The following is a 14,912-nucleotide window of genomic DNA, read 5'->3' on the forward strand; positions in this document are numbered from 1 at the left end:
CGTCCACGGTGGCGTACGCTGTAGTTCATGTCGTATCACCGTCCACGATGACGTACACTGTAGTTCATGTCGTATGTCCACGATGACGTACACTACGGTGGCGTACGCTGTAGTTCATATCGTGTCACCGTCCACATCATCGATCAATACTGGTTTCTCTGGCCAAGACTCGACTATTTACAGGCAGTCGTGAGGTGGATGGAATATTGTCGGGTACGGCTTTCAACAGCATTCACTCAATCTGCCCAGGCAATACACAGGAAACAGTAGATTCTGTGAGGGGATGAATGAGTTAAACGAAGACCCGGGTACCCACATTGGTACCCACATTGGTACCCCACATTGGTACAGCGTGGGAGGCCCATTTGTAGGGTGCCCAGTAACAAAGCTGGAATATTGCCGAGACAGGGGTAAAACTAATCTCACTCATATCATCGGAAATAGGATTCCATCTCTACCAACAATGGTTCAGTTCACAAAATGATATCAGCGCTAAGATGGTTCCATACAAAAACACATTGTCTTACAATAACTGTGAGAGGGTGATTTGAGTCTAAAGCGTGTCAATATGCATGGGTCCCGTTTATCTTTTGTGAACGGGGCTTGGGTCACACAAACCAAACTGTTCCTCTGGGTACGATCTAATACTGAATGTATATATGTGGCATGTTCAGGTGGTCACCCATGCAGGTGCCCGTGTGGATTCCGGGTTTTAATTGGTGTCCAGGAACCTATGCTTGACGTTTAAAGCGACTACCGGATGATCACTGGATTGTCTGATGCTGACTCGATTATTTACAGACCGTCGCCATGTTGAATGAACATATAAACACCCACAATTTACATCTGATAGGGCCTGTAATTAAGTCTCGCAATGCGCAACTTGCGGTAATAAGCTGGTTCCCGGCTCCTTTTGCGCGCGCCAACTTGCGATATGCGAGACGGGGCCCAGCGTACTTCTAGTACCAGATGTCAGGTGAAAACCGTACATTCAAGAACCAGCCACGCTATTCTCGAAACGTTCGTAGCCCTACGAACTTCTTAAGCCCATTCTTAATATATTGGCTACGATCAAAGTTAAGAATTCTCAGGGCTACGAACGTTTCGAGAACAAGGGCCCAGTTCTGGTTCAAATATGACTTTACTAGACCGGACAAGGTGTACAACCATGCATGGCTGTCACAGCTGTTGACAATCGCAATAGTTTTATTAGGGGATGGTTATTCCTGCAAGGAATATCGGTTTCATACCGTCAACTGACAACCATGAGACCATTCGAAAAGGTATGAAACGTTGCTTGTCACCGGAAGTACTAAGGTCTCGCAAAGTGCCGTGGCCTACTTACGGGCCCTATATTTGTTGAGATTAGGTTTCCTCCATGCATGTCCACAGGGACATTCCGGGTACAGCCCCCTCAGACATAAGCTGGTCAAGAGAGGCGACCAAATGGTCGGAGTGATCAGAATCGGTGACTTTGTTTATAGCTTGTCATCGTACCCTGACATCAATCATTGGATTGTCTGGTCCGTACTTCATTATTTACAGACTATCGTAATATAGCTGCAATAGTGTTGAATGCGTAGTTAACGAACACCAAACAAGTCCAGTCAGACTTCAGTACTAATAATCCTCCAGTGCCTGTGTCGTACTGGGACCAAACAAATGGAAAAAACGTGGTTACCACGTGAAACGTGTCTGTCTGTGTGTCGTGGTTTCACTATAGCCTGGGCCCCGTTTCACAAAGCTCTCGTAAGCCTAAGATCTCGTAACTTTTCTCGGAGCATTCGTACCTCCTGTACTGCAACATAGGGAGTACGAATGCTACGAGGGAAATTACGAGATCTAAGGCTTACGAGAGCTTTGTGAAACGGGGCCCTGGATCGCGACCATGTCGTCTATGGCAGCGCATTTCTATGTGAGAGTTGCGTCCCTTAGGTGTGATAGCAACCCACGATCGCAATTACAAATACACGTTCGAGATAATTATGTCTCCAATTGATTGTTTTCAGAAGCATACTCCCTTTCAAGATTTCATCAAAATGTTAAATGTTTACGACCTTTTGATCACTTCGACACATTGTTAATTGAACAGAAATACATTTCACAAACCGGAATACTGTTCATAGAATCGGGATATTGTTTATGGAACTTAAATGACGTTCAAATGGCGTTAAACCCAACTCGTCCACACATTATGTCCATAAACCGCTGGGATATGGCTGAATGCGGCGTAAAACGACATTGGCTCTAAGCAGGTCAGTCCGGCCAGCCTCGCATCTCTGGATCCGCCTACAGTGTGTAACTTTCATATGCATCCATTTCCGCTGCTGTCGTGTTACAACACCTCGCATAATATACGCCTTGTGTACGTATCCACAAGCAGCTTGGCCTGCCTTTTGTAAAGATGCTGGGCTATTATTATACCACAATACACCGATATACCTACCGGACAAATGATGTTTCATCCCCGTGTGTGAGACATGACATCACTCAGGAAGTATAGGACGGGAATGTCATGTTTGGAATATTAATTAATTTTACTTTCACCAAACCCTATTCACTGTTCGACGATGAAAAAATTGAACCAAAGAATATTAGTTCCCGTATCCCTGAGGCGGTTGAGGTTGGCTGGTTGTCATAAGCGCAACAATTTCTGACCTAGAGCTGTGTACCTTGGGCATGCTCGAGAGCTGCAACAGTGGGTTCGAATCCCATGTCTGCCCATATTATGGATCAAGAATTGTTAGCACCATATATTGTCCATGTATCTGTCACGTAGAGAGCACAACTCGTGGTATACATCCGTATATTTTCGATGTAGTTACTGCGTATAGAGCATAACCCGTGATATATACCCGTATATTGTCCATGTAGCTGTCGCGTGCAGAGCATAACTCATTGTATACACCCGTATATTGTCCATGTAGCTGTCGCGTGCAGAGCATAACTCATTGTATACACCCGTAGATTGTCCATGTAGCTGTCGCGTGCAGAGCATAACCCGTGATATATACCCGTATATATTGTCCATGTAGTTACTGCGTATAGAGCATAACCCGTGATATATACCCGTATATATAGTCCATGTAGCTATCGCGTGCAGAGCATAACTCGTGGTATACACCCGTATATATTGTCCATGTAGCTATGGCGTACAGAGCATAACTCGTGGTATACACCCGTATATATTGTCCATGTAGCTATGGCGTACAGAGCATAACTCGTGGTATACACCCGTATATATTGTCCATGTAGCTATGGCGTACAGAGCATAACTCGTGGTATACACCCGTATATTGTCCATGTAGCTATGGCGTACAGAGCATAACTCGTGGTATACACCCGTATATTGTCCATGTAGCTATGGCGTACAGAGCATAACTCGTGGTATACACCCGTAGATTGTCCATGTAGCTATCGCGTCCAGAGCATAACTCGTGGTATACACCCTTAGATTGTTCATGTAGCTATCGCGTACAGAGCATAACTCGTGGTATACACCCGTATATTGTCCATGTAGCTATGGCGTACAGAGCATAACTCGTGGTATACACCCGTATATTGTCCATGTAGCTTTGGCGTACAGAGCATAACTCGTGGTATACACCCGTATATATTGTCCATGTAGCTATGGCGTACAGAGCATAACTCGTGGTATACACCCGTATATTGTCCATGTAGCTATGGCGTACAGAGCATAACTCGTGGTATACACCCGTAGATTGTCCATGTAGCTATGGCGTACAGAGCATAACTCGTGGTATACACCCGTATATTGTCCATGTAGCTATGGCGTACAGAGCATAACTCGTGGTATACACCCGTATATTGTCCATGTAGCCATCGCGTGCAGAGCATAACTCGTGGTATACACCCGTATATTGTCCATATAGCCATCGCGTGCAGAGCATAACTCGTGGTATACACCCGTATATTGTCCATGTAGCTATGGCGTACAGAGCATAACGCGTGGTATACACCCGTATATTGTCCATGTATCTGGCACGTACAGAGCATAACGCGTGGTATACACCCGTATATTGTCCATGTAGCTATGGCGTACAGAGCATAACTCGTGGTATACACCCGTATATTGTCCATGTAGCTTTGGCGTACAGAGCATAACTCGCGGTATACACCCGTATATATAGTCCATGTAGCTATCGCGTACAGAGCATAACTCGTGGTATACACCCGTATATTGTCCATGTAGCTGTTGCGTACAGAGCATAACCCGTGATATATACCCGTATATTGTCCATATAGCTATCGTGTACAGAGCATAACTCGTGGTATACACCCGTAGATTGTCCATGTAGCTATCGCGCACAGAGCATAACCCGTGATATATACCTATATATATAGTCCATGTAGCTTTGGCGTACAGAGCATAACTCGTGGTATACACCCGTAGATTGTCCATGTAGCTATGGCGTACAGAGCATAACTCGTGGTATACACCCGTAGATTGTCCATGTAGCTATCGCGCACAGAGCATAACCCGTGATATATACCATATATATATAGTCCATGTAGCTATGGCGTACAGAGCATAACCCGTGATATATACCTGTATATATAGTCCATGTAGCTATCGCGTACAGAGCATCATCACGATAAACTACTACTGTTTTGACTGCAGAGCCAATCCCATTTTATTTAGTGACAAGTGTCAAGCCATGCGTCTTATTAGACAGACAATCAAGTCATACATAAGATTACATAACTTGTCATGTCGACAGAGTGTTGTGTGCCCCTGGTCTCGCTACCTCCACATTTCCTTCCTGACAACGGACGCGCGTTTGAACTTACACAATGAATACTGCCGCCGAGAAAACTGAATAACTTTCAATAAAATATACTTTTGCTTGTGTTCAGAGCTTTCATTGTTATGCTTTGAAAAAATAATTCAGGGACCGTGAAGCATTATGATTCATGAATCAAAATGAGTGCTATAAAATTACAAGCACAATGAACGATGATAAACATTTACAGCGTTGTTATTTCCACAAACGGCAGCAAATAGGCCTACATATTTCAAAGTTGCTTTGTCTGTCATGCAGACCCTGAAACAATAATATCCTGGAAAGCCAAGCAAGTCTATAATATTTGGCAAGTCTAGATATTGCAGTTTAGGTAATTCAGTAACTCATTTTCAGTGAAATAAGGATTCATTTCAGACACTAGAAGTTGCTGACAAGGGGCATGCTGTGAAAATCCACTCCAAGATAATTGTTGATGTTCGAAAATCTTAAACTGCTATAGTTTGCGAAGAAATGTCTTCTTAAGAAACCCTTCACACCCAATGTTAGTTGGGCCGTAAAGCGAGACGAAAGACTTGCACGGGAATGTATATGATTTTCTAGGGAGCTGGCGGTGCTTTGGTAACTGGAGAGAAGGTGCGAAATCCAGAATAGCGGCTGCAGACGAGCCACAAAATACCATCTCCTCCTGTCTTGGTTTGGAAATCTGGCTGTTGAAGGAATTGCCCACACCCCTTCCGCACAAGGGCTAAATACTTGTCAAACTACGCCATTCGTGAATAAACAATGCCCATAGTGTCGCACAATGAGGGAAACTGTTTCCCCTCAGCCCTGCACTGTAATGTATGCATGACTAAGTCGTTTTGTCTCATAGGACGATTAGATCCTAAGGAAATACCCCCCTCAGTACGAGGGCGGCACGGCGGTTCATTCACTCCCACCTCAGACCAGTGAACTCACTGGATTATCCCCCACTGACGGGCTAAGAGGAGAGGCTATACTCTTTTTCGCTGTTTGACTGGAAGAGTTAGACAGTGAGATTTGTGGAGGTAGCTAAACGCCTGCATGCGATGCGGATGACATATTCTTTCTAAAGAGTGTGTTACCTTTGCATCGGGAGGGAGATCGGTTTAGTTAGGATATCGTGCAGAAGTCCACTGGCAGTGGCGAGAGAAGTCCCTATGGCGAACCTTATACAGGGGCTGTGTGGAGTGAGGACTTTATTTATAGCGACTGTGTTTTTTGCTGGATGGGCAATCGCCGAACAAGGTGTAAGTATCCTATTGTATTTGATCAATATACTTTTCTACTGGTGAAATCCCACTGGCGGTGCAGGGTTGACTTTTCACATGTTATTTCTTGAATAGTGTTTTAATATTAAACAGACGAAACTCCTGGAGACTTGACCCGGGCTACTGCAGTACATATAAAGAGTACAAAAGTTCACGATTGAACTGTATTTTTCGCTTCATTTACTGCATTTTATGCTTCATTTACTGCAATTTATATGAGTGATGAAAAAGTACTTTGAGAACGAAATAAATTCGTGAAAGTTTTGTAAAATGTTCAGGTTTCATTAATCAAAGATTCCGGTTTCCTTGTGAAAGATAATGCTGTAACATTTTCTTTAAAAGAGTCAAACGTTCCCAGACTAAAATGGGTAATATAAAAGTGTTATCACATGTTCTTATCAGCTAGTATTGTATAACAGTTTGTTTGGTTACATTGTTGCATGGAAGGAACTTTGTTGCAGGATTACACCATTGTGGGGATAACAATGGTATCACACTGTTATCCCATGTTGAATAACACGCTATAGAAAAGTACTGTCATTATCTCCACTATCTTAATTGAAGTTGGTGTATTGGACCACTCCACAATAAACAAGGTGATAATTAGACTCAATAGTGCATTCAGACAATCAACAGTGAGCACTAGACTAGTGCTCTGTAATTCTATGCAATGTTAATGAATTCATTTCATGATTGGAAAAGGTACATACATTTTACATACATGGATGTTGTTTCTATTCAAAACTACCAGTAAAAGTAAAAAGATGAAATTCTGTCAAGAAGGACCTTCCAGAACCTGTACCTGTTGAGTGTGTACAGCACATGTTCAGCTTGTGGTTGGCCCAGATAGAGCAGTTCTCCATATTTGAAAGTTGCCCACACTGAATCCATTACGCTAGCTTTCCTGTGTCCCGTGTACTGAACGTACAGAATCTTGCTTAAAGAAGAAACGACAAGCTTGCAGTTTTACCCAGTCTCATATTAAATAGACATTGATATGGCTGAGTACCCTAAGCATGCTAAGGCCCCGATGTAGGTGTTCACTCGAGATGAATAGGCAATATTCCACAATGCACTGGTGGGTATATTCTGTTTACAGTACAGTTTTGTGGGAACGAATTAAATGTAACCAATTCATTAAAAGCAACTGTTGATAAGGGCTACTTAATGGCTAACAGGTGCTTTCCTGGATAGAGGCTTGTTTAGTCTGCAAACTTATTTTTTTCATTCACAGTAAGTTGCTGAATTAAATGTCATTTTTATACCTTCAAATGTGAGATAATACCGATATACTCTGAATGGTGTCTGCAGAGTGAAATAAACCACTGGTGCATGTCTGATTCATGTAAATTACTGTCTGGCCCAAGTAGGTTGTGTTTCTTTATATCGTATTGTATTCTTATCTTAAAATTTTGTGGTGATACCTTTGACAATAGTTAACTTAAAAACAGTATTTTTTAAAATCTACTTTAGTCATAATTATATGTATCTTCTTGATCAGACATGCATGGCGTTTGAGAAAGGAAAATGCTTATTCAGATAAATTAGTTCCATACCACGATATGCTATTTGTTACATACTCCATATTCAGTAGTTTTCCCACGTATGATGTCTGTGGGAAAGTTGTCGTCTAGGAGAAACAAACAAGTTACCGATATCACAAGCAGCAACACATGATGACACAGCATCAGCGCCGAATACGAGTCCATATCGAGCCAGACGTCCAAACATAATCATTTACATTGGTTCCGGTCATGGAAAGAAGGGGTCCTCTTTGCTTCAGGGTATGATGACAGCATCACTGGTGCTGTATCGAGCCAGACCGTAATAACATAAATAATTATGTTGGAGACTTTCTTAACCAGGGGAAAGAAGGGTCCTCAGGTAGATAATGAGAGGCCCAAAGATGTAATTGGCACATACGGTTATTGTCAAGCTGATTTCATGCTTATAGCATTAATTTACTTACTGTAACCTACTTGCCACCAAGACACTCGTGTAAAACTATTTGTTACACCCCTTTGATATGTTTAAATATGTTGACGACCACAGTGCTATTTCTGTACTCTAGGTTATCGTGTTTACATTCCGTAAGCAATAATGACACAACCCATGATGTCAATGCATCATTTTTTAACAGTCTCAATACGCCATGAATCACAAATAGATAAAGATGAAATAACTCGCCCATCTTGAATAGGGTGAATAACCGTTAATAAATGAGGCTTATTTACCTGCATGGTTTGGGTGAGAATGTTTTTCAGAATTAAGACCTTGAAGAGGGGTGTGGGCAATAGGTGTGAAGGTGATAAGTGGAAATTAAAGATGCATTACATCACCTGTCAGTTATGGCTGCAGCCATTACATGCTGGCTATGAGTTTGTATGTTTTCACTGTCTGGTAACCACAAATAGACTGACAGTGTTGTATAACAATGCTGTATTCAAAACCTAGGTAATAAACATTTACATAATCACAAAGACATGTCAGGATATACAAATATGCTGCTGATACAGATGTGAAAGCATGTGATTCCTTTCTCAAACTCATTCATCTTTAAAACCAGTAGACTGTAACTAGTTTGAGATTAAGTGATAGAAACAGTAGCGTAATGTGTTTGTTGTATAACGCCACACTCAGCGATATTCCTCCATCCACATGATGCTAACCAGTAAATACTAGAGTGAGTGAGTGACTTTGACACTTTTAATAATATTCAATCAACATCAGTGGGATTGACACCAGCAATGGGCTTCACACATTGTACCCATGTGGGGAATCGAACCTGTTTCTTTGGCATGATGAGCGAATGCTTTAACCACTGGGCTACCCCACCGCCCAAAATACTGGAGTCTGAAACAGTCAATCTTTAGTGATTTCTGTATCAGCATCATCGCTGAGCTGTAATGGTGCAGCGATAAGGGATATGGTCACATTGTCGAGGTAATTATACTTGTCTCAGTGCTTCAGTGTATCCAACTGTCTATTCACATTTAACTGTGTGCCTGAAGACTGCCAAATGAACAAGGTGCATGAGTGCTGGTAGACATATGGTTAAGGTGTTTGTTCACAATACCGAAACCGGTTTGATTACCGATAAAATATGTGAAGACAATTTCCTGTGTTCCAGGCTGTGATATTGCTTGATTATTGCCCACGAAAAAACAATTTTAAAGTCACCCACATATTGACATACGGCTAGACTTAGTATTTATTTCCTTATCTGAGGTAATATTATAAACTCGTACTAAGATTTCTTGCCAGAGTATTAGAATCTACAGATCCTAAAGTTTTGTAGCCCGGAGCTTATGGCAAGGACCTCTTGACTTTCATGCTTAGTTTCCAACACTGTGTTGAATCAGGCACTATGAAAGTTGATGCATCATTGTCAGCCTTGACTTTCAATACTTTTCTTTATAGCTTTGGGAGGGGGACAAAGTCAAAATATTCACCTGTCCTACAGCAAGTGGCCTGTCGAGATATCTACTTGTCCGGAGTTCTTGACACTTGGCCAGGTTTATGTGAACAACAGATGTTCTCGCTGGTGTTCTGCATGTTGACGTCAAGTATGTGGGTCTGGATGCAGGCCCCAGTTGCCTTTCTTTGTCATACTGGTCTCAGACCTTCACCCAAGGATAACGTAAAAGACAAAATTCTACTTGCTGTAATTCCTAGGTTGCATGAAAGTAATGTACAAAAGTCAAATACTGCTTCACGATCTGTACGCTGATAATCAATCAGTGGTAATGGAGTCTGTCTCCTCCACTGTCTACTTCACCCAAGGATAACGTAAAAGACAAAATTCTACTTGCAGTAATTCCTAGGTTGCAAAAGTTAAATACTGCTCACAATCTGTGCATACAGTCACTGCCTAAGATAATGAAGTCTGTTTCCTCCACTGTCTACCATGCTGACAATGTGTGAAGCCTATTTCTGGTGTCCACATCATGATATTGCTGGAATATTTCTAAAATCAGCGTAAAACCCAACTCACTCACTCACTCCATTGTCTACATCAGTTCAGTGGATGCAGTGTCTGCCCTGAGAGCCTGATGTCAGTGGTTTGATCCCTGGTAGTGGTACTTGATGTTACCCTGCCTGACAATGACATTGAGAGGATAAATGAGACTGGTTTGGCTTGGGGTCAGTGTTCTGTTTCTCAGTGGGATAGCATTATAAAATTGGCATTCACCCAGACTAGAGCAGCCACACACATGCACATGCATGCACGTCCCTATATAAGTGCTGTAATCTTGAACCACATTTCGCCTCAATTTGTTTTGCTGAACTTTGTCCATGATAACACTTCCTGTAGATTTCGTGTCGGTATTGACTTCTTCATGGTACGGAGGCGGTGGGGTAGCCTAGTGGTTAAAGCGTTCGCTCGTCACGGCGAAGACCCGGGTTCGATTCCCCACATGGGCACAATGTGTGAAGCCCATTCGGTAATTCGGTATCCTAGCTTGTGCTCTAAAGGAAACAAATGGACCATGATTATCTGTGTCTTAAACTCCGACCGGGTTCCAACACCCAGTTTAAGCAGCAGCATGCCACACAATCGACACTCAAGCCGATTTAGCATCATATGAGTGAGGGGCGGTGGGGTAGCCTAGTGGTTAAAGCGTTGGCTCGTCACGCCGAAGACCCAGGTTCGATTCCCCACATGGGCACAATATGTTAAGCCCATTTATGGTGTCCCCAGCCGTGATATTGCTGGAATATTGCTAAAAGCGGCGTAAAACTAAACTCAGTCAGTCAGTCTTCATGGTACACTTACTGGACACTTGTCAGGACTTAGGCTCTGGACCAGTGACTGGCTCGCAAACTCTGAAGATTTATTATAATATCAGTGATGCTATGGTGATCATATTGAATGTTGATGGTGATCATGCTATAAACTATTTTACCACGGTACTCTCAGGCAAGGATGGAATAACAAGTGTGTCCTCTATACCAGTCTTATTTTATAGCCCGTAGTAGGGATTTGGAAGGATGCTTTTTGTATGTGGAATTTCAGCTCCTCATAAATTGTAAGGAAAATATTTATTATTCTGCATTGTGGCAGGGGAGTATGGCTTCGTCATTACAGGATGCTTAGTGGGACAGCCTGGAGATGTATATTGCCTTAGCTTCAACTCCGGGAAATGTCGGAAATACGCTTAGCTTGCACATGTGGTACACCCTGCAACACTGTACGGCCATGTGATCTAATGAAAAACACTTTCAGTGTACGTTTTAACTAGTAATGGTTTTGAACCTGATTATTGGTCATTATCTTGATATTAATATCTAATGTTTGTTATACTCTTATGCAAATAAATGATTATATATTATATGTAGTTATATCAGGCAGATCATTAGGATATCGCCCACTCGTCCACAAATATCTTTGCCAAGATAACAATATTTTTTAGGCAAGTTAAAACTTCCTGTTTTTGAAAGTATGCAGAAATGTTTCAAACAGATGCTGATAAAGATGAATGATCTGACATGATATTGCAGGAGGCCCTCTTACTCCTTGCTGGTTCCGTTCATTGAACAACTACTGTGTTGAGTTAAGGCACCAGGCGTTCACCGTAACCATTAGTGCCTTATTACATACAGTGGGATACGGGCTGTTATACCCATGTACTGGTCCATACTCGGCCGAGCCCATCAGTGTATAATCCAGTTTATCCCCGGCAGCTGAGTTTAACAGTTGCCTGCCTTCTTTGTATAAACATAAACCTTTGATGCAGAACTTTGTAAATTTGAAAATTGATTTGAACTAAATTACTTTTAGGGATGGTTTACAGTGAAGAATGTTTTCCATGTATTACGTTGTTGTTATACATGTACTCAGTGGGTTGATAATACATTTCTAGTGCATGTCATGTACTATATGGTGTATATTAGAAGGGGTTAGAAGGGGCACCTGCTGTCGGTAGTCTTTGTACTAGGTATATATTTATGTTGACAATCTAGGAAGGAAGTGCAGTAGCTTGTGTAGCAAGTATGTCTTGTGAGATATAGATTATTCAGTGTTCAAGTCATCCATCCTGTTACACAAGACAGAATGATGTGAAGAGTATACTGGTGTTAAAGCTTCAGAGATAAGTGAAGTACCAGAAAGATGGGGCAGTGACAAGAGGAGGGGTGTCTGCATAGTTTGAAGTTTTACCATCAGCAAGACCATTTGTTTTTGTTTATGCAAATAAAATGAAAGTATTTGAGCCCTTTTTCAACTGGGTCCACCATTACATTCTGGGTTTTTTCAAAAGAATGTGGGCTGAACCCCGAAACATCAGCCAACATTCGATGTTAAGTGGGATATGTTACATATCACCATACATGTATTTAGATTTCTTCCATAACAGTACAATTTATTTTTACAATCAGTCAACTGAATTGTGCACATGTATTAAACATATGGTGATCTGTTTGATTACTTTCTTATAAACATATGATGCAATGTAATTTAAGTTGTATCATAGGAGTGATGCATTTAATATTTTTAAAGTTAATTTCTTGATTTCTGGAGATTTAAAGTTAAAGTTTTAGATTACTTAGAAGTGTTACAGTAAAAATTTGCGAAAAATCAGTCTCTTATGTCTGTAATCAGTATTGGCTTATATATATGTTTTACATTGGCAAAGATATCTGACTTGAATCCCCAGTTCCTGAGAATACACACATCCTGATTTCTTAGAATTGTTTGAGTATGTGGTTCAGCCTGGGAAATCTGCTTCCTTGGCGGCTATAAATCGTGGTGCGTTGTTGTGTGAAGTATAGAGATGTTAGTCATAGACTGGGAGGAGGAGAGGGTGGAATGATGGCAGCACATTCCCTGCCAGGCTCCACATGGGTGGCCCAACACATCTCACATCACATTGTGAAGAGCAGGCTGGTCATGCACCGATACATCCATCCATGTTTGAACAGAATAATTAACCCTGGTATAAGTGTTTTATTGCTAGTCTTTTGTGGTGATATGCATCGTATTACACACCAGTATGTTGAAGCAACCATGATGTGAAGTGATTCACACAGCTGTAGTGTGGAACTGTGTTTACATTTTGTGAAGTTCATAATCTTTTCGTATGGTGATACACATCATATTACACCCTTTTATGTTGTAACAGCCCTCATGTAAAGTGTAGTGTGAAACTATGTTGTTACTTTGCATACTTTGTTTATCTTTGGCATGAGTGTATTGTAAGTTATTGGTTGTCCTCTCCACCATGGCATCATGTAAAACCAGAATATTATCTCCTCTGAAACTGAATAAATTTAAATTTCTGTTCTAAAACTACATTTAAATTGGCATATGCTTGTGTTAAGTGAGTCATCTCGTGAAGGGAAAAATATTTCTGGTTACAACAATTGGGAGGAGAAACCTGTTCTTAGTCATAGTTCCTGCAAAGGAAGCCAATTACTTACACTATAGTCAGACTCAATGTCCTACACTGCAGGAGGGAAATATCAACCATATTCATCAGTAATGGAACCAGTACGAGCAAAAACGTTTTGGAGATTTGAATTTTTAAAATTCCTGTTGAACTTTCTGTTGTTTATATAAGTTAACATTTTAATGAAATTCACCACAGGTATTCCTCAGATTGTGTGGAGATTTTACGCACATAGTGTGAAACTCTTGCTGGAATGAATACATGGGAGCATTATTTTTTATCGTCTTTGTAAAACACAAGCACACAGCATGATCACCCACCATTAAAACATGCTGAATCATGGAACCGTTATGGAATCGACACCAGGTGTCTACAGTTTCATTCAAATAACCCCTCAAGCATTCATTGTGAGACTCTAAGACGCTGTGTTGATTTTGATTATCTGCTGAATTATTTCATTCAAATCAAACCATCCCTTACATATTCTGGGTAGTCTTTAAGCACTTAGCATCTTTTGATTAGCTGCCTGTACCTAGTTTGAAGCCAATTACAATGTAATCCCCCACAAGGATTCCTTGATCCTCCGTTTGGCTTGAAGTCAAAAATTTCAATAGAGGATAGCTGTCAGATGGGGGAAAGATTGTGCTGAATAGACACAAAATAGGTATGGTCCCAGGTTTGTAAGGCTCAGGGGTTAACATGGTGATTGACCTTCCAGGTGTCAGTCAGCAGGGAGATCCTGCCAGACCCAGTCCTGTGTCGGGCTGTTCTACTCTGTGTAATTGTTGAAAATTAAAGATTTGGTCTGTTTGATTTTGGTATTTATTTGGTATTATGTATGTTTAGTGGAGTCTTAATTAATATATATTTAGGAAATCCAATATTTTGATGGAATAAATGTATGTGAGACTGTAATTATGATTTTGTCATATCAACAGCCTGTTATTTGGGTCAAACAGATTTTTCTATTATTTGTGTAAGAAATTAGACTGATATGGTTTATGACCTGTGTGTCATTTGTGGATAGACTTACTGTCTTGGACCTTTATCAAAACTTCTGAATAGAGGATCTATCAAATACATGTACCGTTTAGGAGGATATAAATAGAATTATATTCTGTACACAACAGAGACAAGGATGTTTATGCATTTATCCTATGTATCAGTAGGTGGTACTTAAATATTTACAATGTTGGACAATGTTATGAAAGTCTTAAATATATACAACGTTGGACAATGTTATGTAAGTTTGTATCACATACTTCTCTCTCCAGCACCTCCTGTGGACCCTCCCTGGTATTCAATATCTGGCAAATATCTGCTCCAACCTTGTAGGGGTGGCCAGGGTTTTACACATCTGTTGTTGGTGTTGATAGGGCTAAGGATTATACAGGTGTGGTAGGTGTTGGTTGGGCTAAGGATTATACAGATGTGGTAGGTGTTGGTTGGGCTAAGGATTATACAGGTGT

At 41.1% G+C, this 14,912-nt stretch overlaps 1 long non-coding RNA gene across 1 annotated transcript; it reads left to right on the forward strand.

Annotated features, from left to right (window-relative positions):
• Window positions 1-1,727: 1,727 nt before the first annotated feature.
• LOC124267835 lies at window positions 1,728-12,616 on the forward strand. Its single transcript, XR_006896141.1, has 3 exons — window positions 1,728-1,795; window positions 6,033-6,038; window positions 12,605-12,616. It is a non-coding gene; the product is annotated as an uncharacterized LOC124267835 (long non-coding RNA).
• The last annotated feature ends 2,296 nt before the right edge of the window (window positions 12,617-14,912 follow it).

Source organism: Haliotis rubra, unplaced genomic scaffold (assembly GCF_003918875.1).
Source record: "Haliotis rubra isolate DU_JTF1 unplaced genomic scaffold, ASM391887v1 Scf134, whole genome shotgun sequence".
Lineage (NCBI taxonomy): Eukaryota > Metazoa > Mollusca > Gastropoda > Lepetellida > Haliotidae > Haliotis > Haliotis rubra.